The following is a 21,065-nucleotide window of genomic DNA, read 5'->3' on the forward strand; positions in this document are numbered from 1 at the left end:
TGCGGCACCGAGCAGCAGCCTACTATGCTGCACACCTCCAAAGGCAGCCACCACCTATTATAGAGCTTTCAAATGTTGTCAAACGATACTCAAGGCGGGAAAGCCTCACTACTTAATCAGATTCGCCACGCAGGTGGGTCTGTAAACTTCCGTTTTCAGCAGCTTGTTTTGGTACTTCCGAAGTGGCCGACGCGGCCGCTGTGTCCACGTGATTCCTCATGCCGCGTCACGCCCACGGTGACGCTAGCTGCTCCATTGGTGGAGCTCGCCCCCAATACCTCTACCGCCCAAATGCAGTTGTGTCCGTGGGTAAAGAGTCAACAAATCCCAGCGGGAGAGGCACCCCAGGTGCGCCGCTTGGTTCCTTGCAGCACCAGGGCATGACGCTAGCCCCCTGCGCATCCAACAGCTCCTAGATAATCGGAAAGTAGCGACAATCTCTAAGCCACGCGCTTTCGTCTTCATTTCTCCTCGCACGCCAGCTGCGAGCGCTGTGCACGGCACGCTCTTTCTCCTTGGCTCCCACGAACGGGCCGCAGTATTCGATGGAGGCGCATGATTGCGGGCCACTTGCGCGCCCCAGCAGCGTAGAAAATTTTGAAAAATGGTTATAACAGCATCGAGAATACTGAAGGTAACGTTTATGGGGAGGTCGGTTTCTTCTTAGAGCCGTTAGAATGGGGCATACAGACGTAAAAGAAGTTTCCAGGCGAGTTCTACGCTCCACACATTTTTTTTTCAACCACATAATAACATGCTTTACGTTGCGGATCTGATCTGGCATTGCTTATGGCGCATCCCTCTGCGTTTCTTTTTTCTTGCCTGTGCGCGCCTGTGCACCGCAGGTATAATATTCAGCGTGCTATATTATCATGAATTAGTCGCGAATGCATCGTCCGTCCATTTATTTATTTATTTATTTATTATTATGTGTTTGTCTTCTCAATGTGAAAGTAGCTTTGGCGCGTGGTTTCTATACTGAATGGGGCGGTTACGCAATTTCAGTGCGAGCAAGCCTGTAACACCCTCTGAATGTAACACGTGTAATGTAATCACGTAACGCGATAATAAATCATGTAACACCCTGTGCACATTGCCTGTATCCGTGAGAAAATCAAATAATAATCGTCACCTACTCATGCGTGCGTGGCAGCCCAATTCAAAGAGAATTCAAGAACTGAAAAATAGTGCACCCCCACACCCCCAAATTTCATTTGGCCCACGTCCAAATTTCAAGTTCACAAATCCCAAATCTAAGTTGGCCCACCCCCAAATTTTAAGTTGGCTCACCCCCAAATGGGACTCAATGGGCCACCCCCAGATTTCAAGTTGGCTTACCCCCCAATTTAAGCTGTTCAACCCCCAAATTTTGATTGGCCCACCCCCCAAAATTTCAAGTTGACCCATCCCGAAATTTCAAGTTATTCCACCCCCAAATTCCAAATTGGTCAACGCCTACACTTCAGTTGGCCCACTCCGAATTTCAAGTTCGCCCACGCCCAATTTAGGTTATACCACGTCGAAATTTGAAGGTGGCCTACCCTCAAATTTCGGAGGGCCTGCCTCCAAATTTCAAGTTCGCACCACCCCAGATTTCAAGTTGACCCACGTACAAATTTCATTTGCGCCCCTCCCTCCCTGCTATAAGCATCCCCATGCATTTTCTAAGGAGCCCCATGCATCTCTATGAGTATATCTTTTTTTTTTTTTTGGGGGGGGGGGTATAAATTGTCTATCGCTGATGAAGCAACCAATAATCTACATTTACTGTCATAACTTATCAGTGTCTTAACTATGCAAATCACGCATTTTTGTGCAGATACAAGGCATTGTCGTTGTGGTGTGAACATCTCTCCTTGTCCTTTGTCTTGTGCGACTGGTTTTTTCCTTCAACAATGTACCAACTGGCCCGTATTTCAACCCTTCTGCGAGGCATTACACTTATCGCATGACAGCCTGGGTACTCTCCAAAGAATGCCTACGCATTAAAAGCGCACTGTAGACCAGCTGGCGCTCATCACCCGCAGCGCCATGGGTATACTTGGTAGAATTTTTTTCTGGGCCTGCATTCATTGTACCTAAGTGATTGACGCACACATCGAAGTATTAAAAAAAAAGCTCCTCCACAAGCCGCAATTTTGATTTTCAGTAAAACACGCAACGAATCCTAACAATCACGAAAAGTGCGAGCGAGAGGCTGTATCTTCGCACATGATTGTTCACAGCGGAAAGCAGAACCTACAGCGGTGAATTTTCGACTGAAGGACAGTTGACTACGAGCGAGCAGATGAGTCCCATTAGAATATTCAGCATGCTGAGGACACCCCCATTTTTATGCAACATATAAATTTTCGCAGCAAAACGTAGATGACCAGGCGGGAAGAACTAAAAGAAATGCAGCATTAGGGGACGCTTTGATACGAGCAATAAGAAAGGCGCGTTACCTGGCAAACAACACTGTTCTTTGTCGCAACAAAGTTCTTTTGGCCAATGTTGTGCAGTCACTGCTTCTTGCGCAAGTTGTCACGCTTTGCTTGTGGTATCATCAAAACTGCGTACCAATCTTCAGGTTCCTTGCTGCAGTTATATGGTCTAGAGCACGGCATAGCGCTTGCACAGCATCGCATGAAACACAACGTGGAACGTTCGCTGCGCCGAGTCAGCCGAGCTCAGGTGAAAAATGGTGCCAACGAAAAAGTAAAGCACAAGCAAAACGCAAGATCAGCGCCTTTCTAAGGGAAAGGGCAGGAAGACCAATCGTGGCGCAGAAAAACGGGAGAAAACTGGTAAGGGTAGGTGCAAGGGGTGAGGAGAGGACGAGGAGGTCGCGCGGCGGCGGCAGAATTCAAAGAGTAGCGGCGCTTTCAAATTGTCAAGGGACCTTATCGCACCAATGGTAGCGATGGCACCCATCGTGCGGGGTAAAGAATAAAAGAAAATCCAGAAAGCTTGCTTCCGCGCTTTGCGTTCGCCGCAAGCGTTTCTCGGTAAAGATTATGGTTGCGTCAAGCCGTCTTCAATATGCGGTCGCATCTACCATAAATGTCGTAATTAACGTAACTGCTAGAGCTTATGCTGCATCGCTAAAGCCACCTATCGTTCATATCCAGTAGTTCGGTTTGATACATTTGGTACCACCGGCCGATCAACGCTCCCGGACAACTGAGAAACTCAGTTTTCAATACGGCACCAATTAGTAAACGATCGCTGGCAGAGATTCCAGCGGAACCACAGGCAACTACGCAACCGCGTCGAATTGCGTCGCCGGCTAGCCGGTTTTTAATCGAGGAATCCGAGGAACGCAGAAGTCCCGTGACGGTAGATGCAAAGCGAAAATGCTTCGCGCAATGGCAGCATCGTAACAGTCGTACCTGTGCCTGTCGTAAACGTAGCGGGTACTCCAACATTAACGCCCAAGTCGGTTGCGAATGTTGTGTATTTGACGTTCAGTGTGACAGTAGTGTGAAAGCACTAGTTGTGCTTTATGTGTTTACGCTTACAACCCGTGCGAACGATTCTTATGAAGCGCACGTAGTCTGAACGCGGCTTAAGCTGTACTTGTTGGGAAGCGGCAACTGTACCATACGAAGGAGAGACTGGCATTACCACAATTTCGTATGTAAAAGAAGCCTCCAAGCAACTGATTTTATTTGTTTTCTGAATCTGCTATGGAAAGGCCGTGTATAGTAGGGACTACCGACGGGCAGCGTGAACACAATGAGCGGCGACGGGAACCGAAGCGTCAATGTACGCAACAGCATCGTTCTCAGGAAAGGAAGGACGCAGTGGTTCCGGCCCAAAGCAAGCCACGCAGAATTAGGACGCCTGAAAAGCAGCGCAAACAGGATGGGCGATAAAAGGAACAACGAGGTCAATTTGCACGACAGCGTGGTGCTCAGGCTCGGCAGGACCCAGTTCAAGGCTACGTCACATTGGTCTATCGCATCAGGCGATACCATTGCTTCGCTGGCCAACCACCTTCACAGCGTGAGTTGGAGCCCATCTTTATTATTATTTTTCGATCTACAATGAGGATGTAATTGTCCACTGGAAACATCCTGGGAACAGTGTATGTGAGCGCGGTAGCGATTATACGCTGGCATTGGTGGGAGGTAGATTACAAGCGCGGTCGCAGCTGTGAGAAGGTAATCTTCTGTTTATCAAACAGATGTTCCTGTGATTGATGCTTTCAGACGCGTTAAATTACTTCCACAGCAATAGCTACGTGCTTTCATGGTTTCTTGTCCAACAGCTTCTATCAATAACGAGTCAAGGTTTTTTTTTTTTTTCCGAAGCCAAGTTAAGTTCTTCTGAGTGAAACGAAGTTACAGCGCGTGGTACGAAGTTGAGTGTTATGCAGGACCCACGCGTGCGCTTTTGATTTCCGAAGCACGTCGTCTCTCGAAAACGTGAGAGCTGGAACAAAGAAGCGCGCATGCGTACTGAGAATCTCACACGCGTACAAAAGCAATCACGCGCGCCGCCATGCACTGAAGGGCGGGCACGACCCTCGTTAACATGGACGTTCTTTACTTCGTACTACGCATAATATAAAGCGAAGAAGCCTAATAATATACAAAGTGCAATCTGAAGCAATAACTGTGGGTAACTGAATAATAACCGACTTGCGCAGAGTCGTCTCAGATACTATATTCGAAGAACCAAGTCTTCACGGCCAGTCTGCACTACTTACTGTATTTTGAGGCTTTCTTTGCCAGTTAAAACTATTATTTCCACCTAAATCGCGAATAGCATGATCGGTTCTATCACTGCAAATCATGCTAATTTAATTTCTAGCAATGTCTGGCGACGCAGTCTGGACTTTAAATAAAATTGTTTCAAAGAATTACAAAATCCTTGCTCTTTCTTTATATTCGTGTGTCATTCAAAATTTGTAGTTGGCTTCTCCTATGCCCTTCATGAACTAGACAAAGCGCCTGTTTTTGCGATACAAAGTTCGAAATAGGTAGACTAATTGTCGCATTGGCAATAAGTTGCATATGCAAGTGCTCGGGAGCTTTATGAGTGTTCCTTACGAGCTGCGCAAAATTTTGCCACGCTGATTGACACGGCTAAAACGCTGCGAACATCCAAATTTTTATACTGTGGGGGATATCTATGACAAATTAGTGCATGAAGTGAATTGGCGGGGAAAAGTATATAACTTCTGTAAAAAAACTTTTTAAACATGCGCTCGAAAGCGTTAGGTGACCATGCATATTACGCGAAGTTTACGCGATCATTTTACGCGAGGAAAGAATACGTTAGATGAAGCTTACATTTGGCGAAAATAATGGACACGCAATGCCGGGCTACCCGCAATCCTGGAAAGCCGCCGTCAGGGCATTCCAGAAAGGCCGGATAGCCCGCAGGTATTTCAAATTCTGAAAGGCGCCAAACACGGCAACACCTCCATACACTCGATCCTTTGGTTCCCTGCACACGTCGGGGCGATTGGGGGGGTTCCTCTGAACCTCAACGAGTCTGCCCACGAGGTTGCGCGTGGCTTTACCGACCGCGCTGCCCTCGGATCGGGCGACTCTCTCCCCGGACACAGAGACGCTCCTATCAGGCACAACGAAATCACAAAATTCTTTTACTTAGAGAGAAGGGTTTTCCCGCCACCTCACTCCAAGCTAAGCAGGCCGCAGGCGGTCACACTCAGACTCCTGCAAATGAACTCCTACACAAATCCGGCGTCCCTTAACAGCATATATTCCGACATTTATCCGAATTGTTCTTGCGTGGGCTATGGTGAGTTTGCTACTTTGCCTCATATGCTCTGGGAGTGCGGGTCGCTGGGCCCGAAGTTCACCAAGGAAGAGTGGGACGCGCTCCTGCGAAGTCCCGTCTTTGAGGACCAAATCCTGGCCGTCCAGCGCGCCGGCGATCGGGCCGGCAGACTGAATGTGTCAGTCCCGTCGTGGGATTAGCCGAGTGCGCGTTTTATCGCGTTTTGCTGGACCAAATAAAAGTTTATTCACTCACTCACTCACTCAGTGGGTCTGTAGCGACCCATTGTAGCGTTCGGAGCAGGTGGACAACAAGACAGCTCACGTGCGCATAGCACGAGAGCAGAACACGCTTGCGCGCTCGACCGGAGCGGCCGTGGTATCGGCCGCTGCCAAGATCCCACGACACCACGGCTGGCCGGCCTAAATAAACCATGGGCATGGCGGCTACTTTTTCACGCCACCTCTCAGAAATTCCTGACCTGAACGACTGAGCCCCGCGACGCCAGCGTCAACGCACCGACTCTAGCAAGGCAAGAGTGACGTGCCCTGATGCGCTTCGGCAGACGTGCTGCGGTTGTAGGGTGTCCAGGAATTGTAGTCAACAGCAAAAGGTTGCGGGATGCGCGAGCGCGTGGCAAAGCGATCCTCCTCCCCTTCTACCGGTGAACCCCTGGTGTCAAGACCGACGCCTGCACGCATGCGCGTCCCTCCGAGACTGCAAGCGTGCATATTTCCGCGCTTCCTCCTTGCGTGCCTGCCGATATCCGAATGTAGCCGCGAGGTAGCCCTCTTGCGATATGCGCCGTGGCGGCTTCGACGGGCAGAACTTCGTTTATACAACGGAAATCAAACGTCCATTTTCGTCTTACTGGTCTCCTTCTATAGAGCACGTCTTCTGCCACTCTCTTCTGCGGTAGAACGCACCGTTCGTAAAAAGAAAGAAACAACGAAGATTGGCCAGGAGAAGGTGCAGCCCAGAAAAACAAAATGACTTGTGTTCGCCACCGGGCCAGACCTATGCGTCAGCGCTCATGACTCGACAAAAAGCGGCCGCAGCGGCGCCCGCAAGTGCACGCTTCTAACACGTTTCACACAGTTTCGCCCGTCGAAACCACCACAGCGCATATCGTAAGAGGGCTACCTCGCGGCTACATTCAGATTCCGCCGGGGGGGGGGGGGGGCGCAAGGATGAAGCGCGGAAGCATGCACGCTTGCAGTCTCGGAGGTACGCGCATGCGTGCAGGCGTCGGTTTTGACACCAGGTGTTCACTGCTAGAAGGGGAGGAGGGTCGCTTTGCCACAGACTCGCGCATCCCGCAAGCTTTTTCTGTTGACTGTACATCGACATGCCGGACGTCTGGTTGGTCCAGCTGGGAAGCCGCGCAAACGGCGAGGCCACAACCACAACCTTGGTGAAGCCTTCAGCAACCGCCGCAATCCTGATGCGACCGACATTCGAGATTTCGCCGCATGCAGCAGCAGGTGAACCTTCCGATGTTCTGTACTCGCACCTTCCCCGGGTGCAGGGCCTGCCAAAGTTTTGCAGGAGCAGCTCTGCCATCTGGTTTCTTTAGCTTGAGAATGATTTCTACGTCATCAACATGAGTGACGAACAACTGCGCTATCTCCATGCAAGGCACGAGCTGCCAGACGGTCTTCTTTCGGAGCTCCGACTCATACCAGGCATGGTCATCTATGAGAACGTGTGGCAGGTTGCGATTTTGCACTATGGCATCGATGTGGCTGTGCCTCACTCATAACCTACGCTGCCAGTGCTGCCTGGTACATCTCTCTCTGACTGCGGTGAATTCGATATTACCAATGACTTCCTCAACACAAAAGAATATGCGCCCTGTGTGCAGACACTCTCAGCCACGACCACCAGAGAGCTATTTCTAACCCGCGCCGCAACAAAGACTTTACCCGTTCTTGTTAACGCCTACTACGAATTGCCACTCATCTATATAGGCTTCCAGTCTCTCTTCTTTCTATACCCGCGGCTATCGGCTTCAGTGCCGCTTAAAACGAAGACAATTCAAGCGCAGGTAGCGCGAGAAGAGAACACGCTAGCATGGTCGACCTGAGCAGCCACGGTATCGGCCGCTGCCGAGTTCCCGCTGCGCCATCGCTGGCCGGCCTAAATAAACCGTGGCGATGGCGGCGAAATCTTCGCGCCGCCTAAAAAGTCCTTTGTAGACAGAATTCAAAGTGTTTTGGGTAATCAAGCTTTTGCAGTAAATCGACGAATCAACCACGCGAGAGCATATATGATTATTATTTAAGAACGGCGACAAAGTTGGTACGCAGCTGTGGCGTCAGTACAAATATGACCAAAATCAACGTTAGCAAAGATTGACACATCACTATAGCAAATCAGTGTGCGAAATTTAATCAGTTTGCATGAAAACTCGTCTTTACGAAAGAAACTCAGGAGTATGTGCTTGCAAGTGTGAGGCTGCCATTATCAGGTACATTTTACGATGTCCAGAGAGAATTCCGCGTTATCCAATCTTTATGTTTACCCGAAATGGGGTCATTGTACGTGCAGTAGGTCGTAAAATGTTAACGTTACTGGCTTAATTAGGAGCGTTACCAAAATTTTTAAGAATGTTTAAGTCTCACGCATAAGAGCGGAACGCGATAGCATTGAAAGATTCGAGACTTATTCTCAGGCTTGCCGGCAACTGCAGCATATGTGACCATAATATTAACCGGGAAACGGTGGCTTCAAACGCTATGTACTAAGGCGAGCTTTCTGGTGGAAACGCAGCCTCTTGCGCGTGGCGCGGTGCGGCGGAGGCGAGCGCCATCTAAAGGAGTTGCAAGGAACCAGGCATGCCTTTTTGTCTCTTTTTCGATTTTCGCACGCCTGAGCGTGCCAATCCCGGAGGCCATGGCCGCTATATGAATTTTAGAAACGCTGGAAAATGGGTTTGTGTTTGAGTTTCCGCGTAGCAGAATTACCTTTTCCCGTATACTCAAATTACAATCCGGCGCTATGATGCCTCTAGGTTGTGTGTAAGTCGTACTTTACGATTTTATTGACGTATTTTACATTAGGAAATTCAATTTGTCAAGCAACTTCTTTGCCCTGCACGGAGGCCCTGCATGGCTGGGTATGCGTGTTCCGTCATGATTTTTGGCGAAATGGTGGTCGACGGTGGACGCCGTATTTCCTGCGACATGGGGCCATTAACTATATATCGCGCTAGCGTTAAGGGTGCAGCTTCGACTGTCGTTTCGGCAAGAATCATTTCGAAGCAGGCATACCCAACTACGCAGGCCCTTCGCGTAGTGCAAGGAAGTTACTGAACTAATTCAACTTTTAAGGCTAGAATACTTCATAAAAATTGCAAAGTACGACTTACGCACAACCCGCACACATGATAGCGTTGGATTATTATTTGAACACACGACAAAACACAATGCTGTTAGGCGGAAACTCAAGACACAAATCCATTCTCCAGCGTTTCTAAAATTCATAAAGCTGCCATGGCCGCCGTAATTTGCGCGCATGGGCGCGCGCAAATATCAAAGGCCGAAAAATGGCACGCCGGGTTCCTTCCAACACTTTCAGATGGCGCTGCCTCCGCCGCATCGCGGCCCACCCAACAGGCCCCGTTTCTACCAGAAAGCTCGCCTTCGTGCACAGCGTTCGCCACCAGCGTTTCCCGGTTAACATTACGGTTATATAAGCTGCAGTTGCCGGGAAGCATGAGAAGCAGTCAGGGATCTTTCAATGCTATCGCGTTCCAGCTTAAGCGTCCTCTAAATTTTTTGCGGTATTTCCATGCGTCATTCGACGTTCACCAAGTGTCCACGGTGAACTGAACGGGACACGTTGTTTCTGTTGGGTGGAGGTAAGGGCCAGCTAATGGGCGATTTGCAGGCAAAGCCAAAGATCGTTAGGCCTATTGCGACTTTTGCAATGAATTACGCATGCGTGCGCTCTGGAGCATTATGGGTGTTTTACGTGCGCGCAGAATCAAGCGTGTTTCCTTGGCCGAACAAAATGTCACCTAAATTAAACTTGCCGAAAACAGGAAGAAGGCTACGGTAAATCTGTGAGTGAAGGTGAATGGCATGTGAAATAAACAGTGTACTGGAAAAAAAAAAAACTAATCAACTGTTTGAAAGTCTCATAGTGCAGCTATCAGCTCGGTGTTCCTATAAAACGACATAACATATTACACCACGTTTACTTGATCGGGAAGGGGTGATAATGTTAAGTCTGATATGTGACAAAACTTTAACGTACTTGACCTGATTAGAAGCGTGTCGAATAATGACTGAGCCTTCTTTGCTTATCTTTTCTTGCATTATACGAGGTTCGTAGTAGCTTTCCCTGATGACCACTATGAACATCATCCGGCACCTCGTTTATAGTTCTTTAAAATTCGAGGCATGTTATCGGTTTCGGGTAAATGTATTTCAACGTATTTGGATAAATACGTCCTTAGCAGCGAATTACGTATACAGGGTATCCAGTATGCTTTAGGATTTTACGAGGTAAGCTTATGTCGTTTAAGAATTGGTCACACAATGCTGGCCCATAGTTACCTAATAAATAATAAACCAGAACCAACATTCCAACACAGCGGTGAATTTTAAACGTGCTACACATTTTAATAACATGCCCCGGCTTATAAAAATGGAAACAAAGATATTTCAAAATTTTTTATGAAGAAATAATTCTTTCCATCCCATGCTTTTATTGAGGGATGAACCACTCGTGTCATAAGAAGATACTTTTAATTATTTAAAAGCCACAGGAATCCTCCAAGAACTGCTGTACATTTCATGTTCTTACATTTTTACTTGGCCATCTACGTCATTTTACCACATTTGAACTGATAAGCTAAATCGAAACACATGTGCTTGGCGCATTACAGCCTGCACGGCTGCTGCACAATACGAACCCCAAATCATCATTATCATCATTATCCGCTATGTTTTAAAAACCAAGGTGAGCTTAACGCGCGGTCCTGACAGAAATATAAACGCCATCAAAATCACGTTGAAACCAAATACCTTTCGAAATTCAATATTTCCTTGCAGTTTCAAATTCGAATGCTCTATCGGGAGATGTAGTTACATGTCAAACATTCGATTCATTCTGGGAAGGAATTAAAAGAAATGAGTGGTGATTTCCCATTTTGCTATTATTTTTGATATTGCATCATGTATGTATACTTATATTACGCACACTAGCGTTCTGCCAAGTGCTTCGGTCTTTGATTATTCGTATGTGTTGAAATATTTGTGTATTTAATTTCTATATCTTTGTTCAGTTGTCTAATTATTGGCTTGATAGAGCGGTTACCGCACTTCGGAATGCAATTGGGTTATTTGCCTTGATCGATCCTATGTATTATATTACTTCTGTTTATTTCTGTATTCTCCGCGTGCATTCTTCAGAGGGGGGGGGGGGGTGAATTTCTTGTATTTCATATATTTCTGCTGAAGTTGCGCTCAGATGTATTTTAATGCAATTTCTTCTTTTTTCTAAAGTGCATGTTACATTGCTGCACAGTTTTCTTTTGTGTACCCAATCCTGTCTAATAGAAGCCACCGGTACTTAGTAAATCAATTTAATTAGACATTGGGGTAATACTAGAGGCAATGTACGCGAAAAATAAAATTGGGATGAATGAATGCCTGCATATGTAAAATTTATTTGCCTAGTGCCCCGAAACGTTATATGCTGCGAAGGTTTCAAATGAACCAATCAAATTGGGGCAACGTTTCAAAGCATGTAATTTATTTACAAGTCTCTGAAAGTTTTATGGCAACTGCTCGAAAGAAATTACATCGCCGGATATTGACCTATTTTCCTGCAAGGTTGCAAAAGTGCACAGTTTTTTAAATTTAGATGAGGGTAAAAGAAACATCGAAAATCAAAATTTATCCATAGTTTTGTAGCACGGTGTCTTCCATAGCCCTACTGCTGCTTTAGAACGTTAAACGGATATAATCAAAACGAAATATTTGTTAACATCAGGAAAAAGCAGTCATAAGATAAAAGTAATATTTCGCGCTATTCGGAATAATACGTTGGCAAATGGTGAATATACTTACGTGAATATGTGTCTTAGTTTTTAAAGCTCATTTATACGGCTGGCACCCTATACCTTAGCATTTCTGCACCTTGACTTGTGCAACATATAATAATTTTTCAAATTTTATCGCTTAAGTTGGACGTAAGGCTTTTGTAATCGTACTCGTGTGTTCAACGTAACATCCACCGCTACTGATAACGTCGAAATAAAAAGTCTGCTTGTCCTGTTTGCTGTTAGATAATCTGTGCGTAGACACATTGAGCTGAAAATATCTACACCCTGGTTATCAACAGAAAAAGTGTATCTGGAAGATATGTAATACCTTGCGTTTTCAGAATGCCTATTGCAAGAACGTCTGCACCTTATAAATGTAGAACGTTACAAATTGTTATAACAGCTGAAAGGTAAGTATTTTCAACGTGTACATATCAAAACTCTATTTGACAACTGCATTTAAATTATCTAAACGTCCGCTATACTCGCTGCAGAAGGACAGTTTTTGTAATTGTTTGCCAATCGATATAAGATACACTCTAACTCTGAGTACAATTTAATGAAGTAAGGCTACGTACCACCAGAGGGGAAGCGTCTACCTTTCGCATCACCCGACGCCAGGAGTAAGCGAGACGAGCGAATGCCTGCAGGAAAAGGACTCCTCACGAAAGTCGTTGATTGAATTTTGTTCGTGCGAAATGCGAACTTAGTTTTTCGTGTGAATTTAATACGAAAACCCTGCACGTGCGGGTCCGGTGAACGCTCGCTGTCGCAGGGGTGTTTGCAGTCAAGGCGTTTCCTTGTAGTAGCGCTGTAAACGATCTCTGAGTTGTGCTGCGTCTAGAAGACGCCATGGCAACCCTCGAGAAATTGCTTTTCCAAGATCGATCGACCAGTGTTCCTAAATATGCAATCTTCACAGCAGATCAAAGGAGAATTAACTTTGCTTTTACATCGCAAATGACACGAAAGATTTATTTTCACATGGATGGTTTTATAATTATTCATACATTGTTGGCCTAAGAAACAACGGTGATCTGAATGCATCGATAACTTGTATTTTCACTGTGAAAGAAGTTCGGAGAACAATCTGCGTAAAAGATTTATACTTTTCCTCTCAGCGTTGCAGCTCCGTGGGAGACCCCGCCTACTTCACTGATTCGGTGAAGAACCGACACCGAACTCGAAGGAGAAGGCAAAGAATAACACAAACTGTAATGGGAGCTGGCCTTTTAGGGACTACACTGCCTGCAGGATGTGTCCGCATTGCAAACCACGTTAGGGCCAATGTAAAGGCGCATATCGCACATAGTTGCAAGGAACGGCCCACAAACAATGGTACCTCTTATGTGACGTCAACACTGGCACTAGAGAGGGCACACAGAACAAAAACTGCCTAAAGGGACAGCAAGGAAAAATATTACGTCGAGCTGGACCGTTAAAATGTCAGTCTAAAAGTGTATCATCGCCTTCTGTGTTCCAATATATCACTTTCTTTCGTATAAATTATTTCCTAAGTTCTTCTGTCACTCCACAATACAGGTTGTTTCACGTAACTTGAGCGAGATTTTAAATATATTTAAATGCCACGTGCCTGGACCTAACCAAGGAATTTGTTGTTTGCCGTCGCTTGGAATTACTCATATTATTTTGTGCATTCCGCCTAATCACTTAGTTAGTCTTAATTATTTAATGAAGTAGTCGAATATTATAATTAGATAAAAAGCGAATGAGAAAATTGTAGGGCAACATGAAAAACTCCCGATACATCTTTCTGTTGCTCAACACGTGCTACATAACAGTGTTTTTCAGAGCGGGAAAGAGGTCCGAGAATACACGGAAAATTTCCGCGCGACTGGCCGTTCGATGTACTTTGCCTGTATTCGGGAGCTTCTATCACGTTCGGAAGAAATTTTTTTTTCTAGCACGTATGAAGCAACAGAAAGCTGTATTTGGAGTTTTTCGTGTTGCTCTACATTTTTGTCTTTGAAACTTTTCATCTAACTATAATAATTGAGGTGTATAATTATTTAAGACTAATTATTTATTTAGGTTGAATGCAGAAATAATCTGAGTATCTCCGAGTGAAGGCAAGCAACATTACCTTGGCTTTGTTCAGCTACGTAGCATTTGCATATTCTAAAAGTTTGGCTCAAGTGAAACTCCCTTTATAGACTGGACCTCAATCTTGTGGCCCTCTTTGCCAATGAGGCAGTGTTGACGTCACCTCAGAGGTACCATTGTCCACAAGACGTGGCGCCATTTCGATTCCGCAGTTTTGTCATGTTCTCGCTTACAAAATCTGCGTTCATGCAATGAAAGATGAAGTTGGTATTACAGAAGCCTGAAATTTCAGCGTAGTTCGATATAATATTTACTGTAATATGTCTTTATGCCGCTTGACAGTTCTGTCGGTATGTTTTGAAGCCGCAGTATTATCGGCGAGATTCATGATAACGTACTAACGAAACAAAAATATACATCGTGCACCATGACTACACGGACCAAACATATGTAAGCACTAAATTCTTGAACCGGCTCCACACACAAAAAAAAAAGGAAGACCCAACATACGCTCTTGGGCAAACAACTGCGATTCAGAATCAGAATCAAAGTCGGTTTTATTGTGATGGTGAGAAAAATTACAGAATCTTATTATACACAAGGAGCTCCCGAAGTTAATGACTGTAATGGCACCTCCTTAACAAACTAAACGTAATAAAACGCAGATTACAGCAGTTTTACCAAATTGGCTACAAGGAAAATATCAGGTTTTATAAGGAATAGTATAACTGAAGAATTAAATGTGCATAAATAAGAGGCATATAAAAAGCACTGTAGCATAATGTCGTTGAACACTAGTAAATGAACAACGTAAATGACCTGACGTACAAAGCATAATTAGTGAGCTCGAACATATACGCATGACAAGGGCATCAAACAGAAGCCTAATGGTATGACAATGAAAATGAAATGAAGGCACACTGAAAGAATGGTTTCGTTTCATTTTCATTGGCATACGATTAGGTTTCTGTTTGATGTGTTTGCCTTGCATTCAAATGGACACATAACGCTATACATCTTAACTAATTACCTTTTGCCTACTTAGAGAAAGGGTGTGTGAGAGTGCTAAAGTCTGTCTATATATTAGTTTGAGTTGCAGAACATGCATTACTATGTCATACACACAAGCAGATGCATACATCATAAAAAAGTGGAAGTCAGAAGTCGTTAATTTTTCAGGGGCCTCCAACCTACGGCCCATGGAGGCCATATCTTTAAGGATGAAATGCTTTTAGCTTCCTTGTCGGCGATCTTTATGTGACCTTGAGCCAAAATGCAGAGCTCTTATCCGTGCACTCAAACGAGAATATCCGGACAAGTTGCGAGAACAAAAGGATATCGCCCAAGTAACCAGTCACAACGTAAGAAAGTTTGGTCTGTGGCTCCCAACCTTTTTTTGTACAGGACCGCATTACATACGCTGGGTACTGCCCAAGCAAGTTACAAAAAGTATTGCTTCCGAGTTCTTCCTAATGCTTGTTCACATTATCACTCAGTCTGAACTTCCAGTACACTGAACTTCTATTTGTCATTTCCAATAGCGACGTTCAAAAGGCAGATACAGGGTGCCCTACACTGCTGTCATCTTTTCGCGCTGAGACAGAGTTGCCTGTGCTGCTATGAATGCCAGAGGTCCATGAGTTCCGCAGCGATGGTCCAGTGGGAAGTTCCTCCATCCACACACCATTGTTTGTTCTAGCAAGCACAAAACTCGCTTTGTTCCTTGTGTTATGCGGGTGAATTACACTATCATGTGGGAGGAGATCTATAAGCCAAACTGGTTGTTGTTGTAATGAAAAGCTAAATAAAGTTATTATAATCGGTAGCGAGCAATTAAGGGACGTATGGGAATTCTCTGCGTGATTGGGGATGTGCGCCGAATTTTTATCGGTGAAAAATGCTGAAAGAACACCAATCACAACTTACATGAGAAAATATGCAATCCAATTTCTTGGCAAGGGCTGGCAGCACGTCTTGTGCCTATCTTCACAGGAGGTAAAATGTCTAGATCAGCTTAACTGTGCATGAAATATTTACACGTGTTTTGTGACTAATGGTAGTGCGGTCTTCTCTCGATGTGACGTTTTCTGACGCGTTTTGACAATATTGTCAGATGCTTCTTTGTGGCTATATATTTTGTGAAATCTGCTAGTAAATCAAGTGGATATGAGCGCCGTGTTTCTCCTTTAGGACGCTTCCGCTATTTCTTCCTTTCTTTGTTGCGCTGTGCCAGTTCGAAAACGAAATACACACTCGGCCAATCCTCAACACTATTGAACTTAATTTCTTGTACATCGGGCTGCCTTCTACCTTCTCCTACAAATGTTTCTTTTATTGTTAACCTAGTAGGCCTCACTGCGTGCCGTGCGCGTTTCTTTGCGTACTGCATTAAAATCAAGTTACTTTCACCCGACGACACGTCGCTGTTAGCAGGCTTCACACGATCCGTTGGTGCTGGTAAAGGAATCTGCAAGTTTCTTCGCACTGAATTGATGCACCATGGTGCTTCTACAGGGAAGCCTTGTATCTCAAGCTACAAAACGCCGAAGGCATGCTTAATGGAAAGAAGAAATGACGTGAACTGCCGGCCATGGTCTACATAAGAGCGCAGTACCTATGGCGGCACATGCGCTTCCACGTGCCTGCTAGGACCTCCCTGACGGCAACGAGCAACCCAGCAGACATAGTTGGCGAGTATGTGGTTGAACCGCTGAGGCCTATGTTGAATCTTGGGCCTATGTTTGCTACGGAACCTGCCAATTCGCCGCACGAACTGCTCAGCTAGGACCGGGAAGTAGCTTGACAAGTTCCCGAGGTCGAAAAGAACAGCTGGGAAGCTGATAGTGTTGATGTGATTCCGCGATTTAGGCCTCCAACCAAAAAGCTACAATTTAGGATTGTTGTGGTCTACTTTAAAGAACATTCTCTAAGTTTTGCATTCGCACAAAGAAGGTGGTTTTGCGGTTTTGAAAATTTTTTCGGTCTTCAGAAAAGCTACCACTACCGTTGGCACTGTTTTTCGGCCTCAAGACGCCACTTCCTAATCCAAAGGGAAATTCGAAGCTAAATGGCTGTGCGATGCTTTTAGTTTTTGAAAAATTTACCAAATGAGTAGATAAGTGTACGAAACTTAGCCTTCACACGTTTTTCACGGCTACGATGCATATACCTGACTGCCCGTGAGGGTTATGGTAACAGAAAGAGGGACGTAGAAGAAATCTGTGGCTCTGTCTTTACAAAGGAAACTTAATTTTCTTACTGTTTATGACTGTATCCTAAGAAGGAAACCAGATGTTTGCATAATGGTTCTCAAAGCGAATACAGGGGCTTACAAGAGTTTGCAGATGACATCAAAGAATTGTATTCGCTGCACAACAAGTTGTTGCAGTGTGTTGATGGCGCCTGTGATTCAACCGGTGCGAGAGCTTTCCAGAATTACACTCGTGCACATGATAGCAGCCTCACTCAACTTCTTTCTTTTTACATAAATGAACTTTTTGGTCTCCTAATTACCAGAACTACATTCAAAATGGTGGCATGTGTATTTTATCATGACTGGCCCCTGCCCTTAGTAACACCTACCCTGCACATCACGTCGCATTGACGATGACTTCTTGGTGCTTGTAGATTGCAGTGACTAATTGCAGCGCATATCAGACGAAATCGCGGAAACCTTTAATGACTGCTTTCAATCGCTTGTGTTGACTCATGAGATGGCCACTGACAACAGCTTAAGATATTTAGGCTTGAATTTACTTCTTTCATATGACCATGCGTGCTGCCTGTACGAACCATGAAGGGGAAAACCCCTCTTATCCTTTGGCTCTGTCTGTTCTAAGCTGGCTAAGTGAAGCATCAATAATCTTTTGCGCATTAACTTCCTCAAGCAATCCTGTCATCATGCTATGCATCACAGTTTTGCAGCTCAAGTTGATCGGCTTTTGTGCGCGGGGTACCAGACTGTACGACTTCCATTCCTGTGGTAGGAGATATATAGAACAAACTGGTGGTTGCGTTAATGAAAGGCTGAAGGAACATTATTATAATGTGCACAGAGCAATGGAGGAACATACAGGAATTCACTGCTGCGATTATGGGTGTACGCCCAATTATAATGGGTGTGAACTCCTGAAAAAGCACTAATCACAACTTAAGCGAGAGATTATTAAATCCAATTTCATAGCAAGGGTTGGCCGCATGTTTGTTAGCGCTCAATCTTCGTGCCTATCTTCATAGCAGGTGAAATTTCTTGATCAGTTCAATTGTGCATGAAAGATTTGTACGTGTTTTGTGACTAATGATGGCGCGGTCCTCTCTCAATGTGACGTCTTGAGACGTGCTTTGGGGATATTGTCTGATGCTTTCTTGTGGCTATATGTTTTGTGCAATCTGACAATAAACGAGTTGGAAGTCAGCGCTTTACTCCATCTTTTGGCCACCTCGGCTGATTCTTCCTCTCTTTGTTGCGCCGAGCCAGTTTGAAAACGCTACAAGCACGAACATAAGCGCATCAACATTGTCACTGCTACGTGCAGCAGCACCGAAATAATAGTACAGTAACTAAAGGATGGTTGAGCATTAGGCACACGTCTCTTCATATATACACAAGGACATCGTGACCCTGAGATCAGCTCATTAAAGAAGGAGCCTAATATACAAGAGAAGAGGTAATGTCACTTAGGCGCCCTGTATAATATCAGCACCAATAAAAGAAAACGCGAAGGACTCTTGAAACAGGCCTCTTACGAGCGCCTGAGCTTGGTTAAAGTACTGTGCTCACTGTGAGAGGAAGTCTGTCAAGGATGTTCAACGCTCCCACTGACGAGCCCGCTACTGCTCAGTAGGAGGATAATACATAATAATGTGTTCCGCTAAAGAGCCGGAGTTCTGACAGTACCCACAATGGAAGGACGTCTGTCTTTTGATGGGACGCAAGCCGTGCGGTGGGTAGGTTACATCTATTCATTCCGATAGACGACATTCTGATAGTGCAGTGCCATATATATTGTACGCGGTAGTCAGCGGGCACCACTGTTGCCATATAATGGAAATGCAAAACCCTTCATAATTATGTAAATTTTGCTTCGCATGCTCATACATATTGTGATTCTTGCCTCGTTTTAGTACTGTCGAACCATGTCGTCGCCATATGTGTATATTCCATCTTGATTCATCTCCTCTTCTCTGTAAATATTGAGGTTCCTGCACACTGCACAGTAGTAAATTAGGTTTGATGTGTTTTGTGTCACAACTATACAATATGAAAAATAGGTAAAGGGAGTTCCCACATATTTGACTTGTAATTACTTGCCTCTCATTGTTCTTTAACGCGTACTTGAAAGTGTGCTTTCAAAAGATTTTTTAATGGCTTGAATATTTGATAAAATAACTATTGGCTGAGTTATTAGTGGCTTCGTCACGGGTAAATATTCAAACAGGTTCATCGTTTCAACCGCCATAAAAATGACCTTAGTATAAGATCCGAAAGAGCTTGTGCGTGCCTGATGATGTCTCCTGAAGTAACTCTGTGTTAATGAGTAAGGCTTACAGTAGGGCAATGATGATTGTTCACAAAGAGCATAGTTTACTTTTCAGTGAGAAAAAAAACTACCGAAGTGCTAGAAGGAAAAACGCATATGTAAGTTATCCACCACCGTCATCATCATCATTGGTCTATTTTATGTACACTTCAGGACAAAGGCCTCACTCTGCGATCTCTAATTGCCCCTGTCCTGCGCCAACCAATTCCAACTTGCGCCTGCGAATTTCATAATTTCATTTCCCCACGTAGTCTTCTGAAATCATCGACTGCGCTTTCTTCTTTTGGCACCCATTCTGTAACCCCAATAGCCCACTAGTTATCTAACCTATGCATTAAATGACCTGCTCAGCTCCGTTTATTTCTCTAATGTCAATTACAATATCGGCTATCCCCGTTTGCTCTATGATGCACACCGCACTTTTCCTGTGTCTCCATAACTTTACGCCTAACATTCTTCATTCCATCGCTTTTTGTGCGGTCCCTAAATTGTTCTGAAGCTTCTGGGATATCGCATTAGTGACGCCGTGAGGTGACATGCCAGCGAAGCAGTGAAGCTTGGGTCGTTATCGTATCGACCACCTTGGGCGCAGATAAGGGCGCCGCTTCATCTATTTATTTATTTAAAGAAGGCACAAGGTAAATATACCTGGTAGCGAAGCTTCCATAGGAGCCCATACGTTCAAAACATGGTGGTCCATTGGCGGTTCATGGGGCTTAGCGCCATCTGTATGTGGTGGGAACACTTCAGCGGAAGAAAAAATAATGTGACGCCATGTCCGTTAAAAGCAGAAGTGACGTCATGTTGTTTTCGAAGGCGCGAAATTTGTTTTGTTGTCCTGCCATTGGAGCTATATATTCAAGTGCCCCGCCATTGAACTTGATGGGCGTTGCGAGCTTTCAGCGCGGAAAGCGATGCAGGAAAAGCGCAGCCGTATGGTTGTCGAAGTCGCACCCCTGCACAGAACATACTTTCTTTGGAGGCCGACGAAAGCTTTAGGTGTAGAGTACTGATCCTATTGTCGGATGCCAAGCCCGTCGGCCAGCGCAGTCGCACAAAAACAACTACACAATTATCTGGCGGTCGTAACTCACTACTTTTGACTGAACAGATTAAGAAGCGACGAAGCTACCCGCGTCACCAAATTCAGACGAACTTCGACAAGCAAAAAAGCACAAACTGTGAGGGGGGCGTATTTCAACAGCTGATACGAGTGCGCCTTTCTGCCCGTTTCAAGACGTGCATTGCATTGCGAGTGATAGTGGCGTCAACGCCCCCTGTAGCGATGGGCGCTGAAAAGAAACGCATTTATTACTAGTAATAAAATTAAACTTGTATTTTCTTAACTCGTGACGAATATATAAAATTGACTAGGAATTTTATTTTCGTTGAATGCATCTAACTGTGTCTCGTTTGAATTAAAAAACGCTTTTTTCTTTCCCAATGTTTGTTCCCTCCAAACATAGTCGCGCTTCAATCGCTGCTCCCATAACCCCCCTTGCTGATGTCGGTGACAATCTGTACTGAACCACTTTTCGCCCGAAGCTTCGCGACCTATTTGAATCGACCTTGGAAGGCACTCTAGAAATAAACTGTTCTTTTTTTACTGGCTTATCTGCTGTCCGGGCGTCAGTTACAACAGTGGCTACGAGGCCCGGTCTCGCCTGTGCGGC

Source organism: Dermacentor andersoni, chromosome 7 (assembly GCF_023375885.2).
Source record: "Dermacentor andersoni chromosome 7, qqDerAnde1_hic_scaffold, whole genome shotgun sequence".
Taxonomy (NCBI): Eukaryota; Metazoa; Arthropoda; class Arachnida; order Ixodida; family Ixodidae; genus Dermacentor; species Dermacentor andersoni.